At 50.2% G+C, this 4,664-nt stretch overlaps 1 non-coding gene across 1 annotated transcript; it reads right to left on the bottom strand.

Annotated features, from left to right (window-relative positions):
• Positions 1–3,662: 3,662 nt before the first annotated feature.
• LOC143176819 (5.8S ribosomal RNA) lies at positions 3,663–3,817 on the bottom strand. The gene has a single exon (XR_013001325.1). It is a non-coding gene; the product is annotated as a 5.8S ribosomal RNA (ribosomal RNA).
• Positions 3,818–4,664: the final 847 nt, after the last annotated feature.

Here is a 4,664-nt window from a genome sequence, read left to right on the forward strand (position 1 = left end):
TTACACACTCCTTAGCGGATTCCGACTTCCATGGCCACCGTCCTGCTGTCTTAAGCAACCAACGCCTTTCATGGTATCCCATAAGCGTCGACTTAGGCGCCTTAACTCTGCGTTTGGTTCATCCCACAGCGCCAGTTCTGCTTACCAAAATTGGCCCACTTGGCACTCTGATTCATAAATCTCGTGGCTTCATTGATCCAAGCAAGCCAGAGATCTCACCCATTTAAAGTTTGAGAATAGGTTGAGGTCGTTTCGGCCCCAAGGCCTCTAATCATTCGCTTTACCAGATGAAACTCGCACAAGTTCACGGAGGAACAAGCGAGTGCCAGCTATCCTGAGGGAAACTTCGGAGGGAACCAGCTACTAGATGGTTCGATTAGTCTTTCGCCCCTATACCCAGTTCCGACGATCGATTTGCACGTCAGAATCGCTACGGACCTCCATCAGGGTTTCCCCTGACTTCGTCCTGACCAGGCATAGTTCACCATCTTTCGGGTCCCAACGTGTACGCTCTGGGTGCGCCTCTTCTCGCAATGAGAACGAGACGCCCCGGGAGTGCGAGGCCGCATCGCAACGCGGCCCATCCTCCCTCGGTCGACGCTAAGGAACGACCTTCACTTTCATTCCGCCTTTAGGTTTACAAAATCCCAATGACTCGCGCACATGTTAGACTCCTTGGTCCGTGTTTCAAGACGGGTCCTGAGAGTACCCAAAGCAGTAGCGTCGCCGACCGGTAATTCGAAGCTTGGCCAGTCCGAGGACACCGCCTGCCAACAGCTGACCAGGCTCGGAGCCGGCACCAGGTCCGTACCTCCGAGGGTATACTGATCGAGCTTGCGGCGGGCCTGACGCACATACATTCGAAAATGGATTGGTTGCGGCCCGATACCGTCAGAGTACCGTCGCGCAGCCGGCCGGGCCGCCGAGGGTCTGTCGCGTGCGCCAAAGGCGACGCGGCAGGCAACCACTCGGGCCGTAGACCGACACGCAACGGGTCGCGACGTTCTACTAAGGGAGAAGTGCACGACTACGTTGCCGGAACATTTAGGCCGAAGGCGTGTGTACCCTCGCGCATTGGAACCACGAAGGTCCATACGCGGGGTATCTGCGCGCCAACGGAAGCCAGCCTCGTCGACGATGAATCTCCCCATTCGATCTTTTGGGTTTCTCAGGTTTACCCCTGAACGGTTTCACGTACTCTTGAACTCTCTCTTCAAAGTTCTTTTCAACTTTCCCTCACGGTACTTGTTCGCTATCGGTCTCGTGGTCATATTTAGCCTTAGATGGAGTTTACCACCCACTTAGGGCTGCACTCTCAAGCAACCCGACTCTAAGGAAAGGTCCTCCCGAAACGCGTACCGGTCGCTACGGGCCTGGCACCCTCTACGGGTAAATGGCCCCATTCAAGATGGACTTGGACGCGGTTCGACGTCACGGGATAAATGGACCCTCCTGAACACTACATTTCCCTACGGCGGAACCGCGGGATTCAGTGCTGGGCTAATTCCTGTTCGCTCGCAGCTACTAAGGAAATCCTTGTTAGTTTCTTTTCCTCCGCTTAGTAATATGCTTAAATTCAGCGGGTAATCTCGCCTACTCTGAGGTCGTCGTGAACGTGAATTGTATGAAAATTCAATCGAATTTCATAAAAATCGCTCAAAGGCAAAAAAAACAAAGTCTAGAGGAGAGTGCGTTCGAACACAACAATATTCATATTATAACGTATATAAATGATAAATATACCGCGACACGCGCGACTCCGTATCGTCGCGAAAAATCGTTCGCGAACGCGTCTTATGCGCCTCACCAGTGGTCTCTGCTGCGTCGCGTGTCTATATTCTCTTTTTACACTCTTCTCCTTCTTCTATCACATTTTACTCGATCGCGAAAAAGACTCTCGCTAGACGATCTCGCGCTCCGGTTAACTTTAACGCCCGTCCGAGAAGAATTTTCGGGGACTGGACGACCGAAGCGGATCTCGCGCGGTCTCGCGATCGACAGTGAAGAGAAGTGCAGAAGAGGAAAAGAAGACACGACAAACACACACCATGGGGCGACCGACGCGTTCGTTTCAACGCTTTCGCACAAAGTCGGCGGCGGTTATATATTTATATCATTATATTCCGGCGGACGGGACGCGACGTTCGAAAGCCTCGCCAAAGAGGAGCTCCTGCCTCTTCCTCTCTCTTTTCTACGAGAAAAGATAAACGTATTTTACGGGGATACGGAAACGTTACCACGTGGTGTCACACACGATCGTCCGTCTCTTCTCTATAGCAGAAACCGATAAAAATACACCTCCCGAAAGAGAGTATATGGTGATTCTTTTTATATATATATATATTTCGAAATACAACTGAACGTGGCGGAAGCGCACGGTGGTGGTCCAGCGAGGACACGCGACGACGGGGAATAAGAACTATTCGACCCGTTACGAATACGCATGCTCGTCCCGCACGATTTTAACACACACCGTGTTTTTCTCCAGTCGTCAAAGCGTTCGTGCGTCGAATTCGAAAAATAAAAAAAAAAGAAAAACACCTTTTCTCTCTCTCGGGGTAAAAGAGTCGATGTGTATTGTGTATAAAGGTTCTGCGAGAAGTCTCGTTTTGACGTGTGTTCCGCCGATAACGACGATCCTCCGAAACGGGGATACAGAAACGTTACACCTCACAACACGATCTCCGTCTCTTCTCTATAGCAGAAACCGATAAAAATACACCTCCCGAAAGAGAGTATATGGTGATTCTTTTTATATATATATATTTCGAAATTCAACTGAACGTGGCGGAAGCGCACGGTGGTGGTCCAGCGAGGACACGCGACGACGGGGAATAAGAACTATTCGACCCGTTACGAATACGCATGCTCGTCCCGCACGATTTTAACACACACCGTGTTTTTCTCCAGTCGTCAAAGCGTTCGTGCGTCGAATTCGAAAAATAAAAAAAAGAAATACACCTTTTCTCTCTCTCTCGGGGTAAAAAGAGTCGATGTGTATTGTGTATAAAGGTTCTGCTGCGAGAAGTCTCGTTTTGCCGTGTGTTTCGGTAACGACGATCCTCCGAAACGTACATCTCATTCGTAAGAGAGGAAGAAAACAATCTCCCTGGGGCCAGTCGGTAATATACCGACATACGACGTGTCGTGCACATCCGTCTCACGCACGGTATACAAAATATGAATAAAACGTGTGTAGTCTCTCTCTCTCTCGACTTCTTAATATTTTCTTTCACCTCTGACGCATCATTTCAGGTGACGTCGGGAGCGCGGGAAAAAAAATTTTTCTAAACACACGAAACCGTTCATCTCACGAACAGCCGAAAAAGTTGTCGCTCAGATCCATATCGCAGTGGAGCGGTATCCGCGGGCGGTCGTAATTGAACGACGCACGACGCCGCGAACACTCACGCGAGTCCATACAAACGATTCCGATCGTTTTGCAACAACTAGAACGTACACTGTCCGTGAAATTCACAGAATTTTCGCGTGTCCGCGACAAACGCCGACGAGACACCCATCGTTCGCTCGTACGTAGCATCCTTCTCTTAACCCGACTCAGAAACGTTCTTTGCGCCCTTCGGTAAAAAAACGTTCGATCCGAAGAGGTGAACGACGGCGGGGATTTGACAGAGCTACGCAAGCAGTGTATGGTACGTAAACGACCCTCAGCCAGGCGTGGTCCAGGAATTGTATCCGTGGACCGCAATGTGCGTTCGAAATGTCGATGTTCATGTGTCCTGCAGTTCACACGTTGACGCGCAATTAGCTGCGTTCTTCATCGACCCACGAGCCAAGTGATCCACCGTTCAGGGTAATCGTATAAATTTTATATTTCACATATATAATTTTATTCTCATTTGTTCGACCTAATATCTCTCTTCTTTCAAAGAGAAGATAAAAGTTGATACCTGAATCTCCGACCAGCGCGCGAAGGAGATTCAGGCGTCGCCTTGGAGACGACACCGAAGCCTTTCGAGACGAAAAACGTTCAAGTAATATGTATATATTTCTCGACGTTCCGGGCGTATAGTGCATTCAAAAACCCGCGAAAGACGCAGAAGACTCGCACGCGTGGAAACGACGGGGATATATTTTGTATCCTACCCGATACTGAATCCATCGCGTGCAGTCGACCCTCGCGTTCTTCCGATCAGACGCATCTATTGTTGCGCGCATGTTTTCGCGTCGCATCGCGCGAAACGTTGCACGAATCGTACCGATCGATCGATTGAAAGCAAATAATGAAAAAAGACTTCACAGCTGGCTCTTTGCCGGTCATTCGTCCCATGTTATCTCTTGCCGCGAAATTGGCGCGCAAGAGTTGGGTGTCAGACGCGCGGCTTTAAAACGAGCTTCACGGCCGGTCCCTTCGTTACCGCTTTCGTTCTTTCTCTCGGAACGACCATGAACGAACACGACGAGCGACGCTACGGCATACACACGTCCACGGATTCGATTAAAAAAACAGACTTCACAGCTGGCTCTTTGCCGGTCATTCGTCCCATATTATCTCTTGCCGCGAAATTGGCGCGCAAGAGTTGGGTGTCAGACGCACGGCTTTAAAACGAGCTTCACGGCCGGTCCTCTCAATTCCGTGTACGGTACACGCAAGATGCGGGTTCCACTTCCAGACTACCCGGTCCCTTCTCTCTACGAGAATC

Source organism: Nomia melanderi, unplaced genomic scaffold, assembly GCF_051020985.1.
Source record: "Nomia melanderi isolate GNS246 unplaced genomic scaffold, iyNomMela1 scaffold0891, whole genome shotgun sequence".
Classification (NCBI taxonomy): Eukaryota; Metazoa; Arthropoda; class Insecta; order Hymenoptera; family Halictidae; genus Nomia; species Nomia melanderi.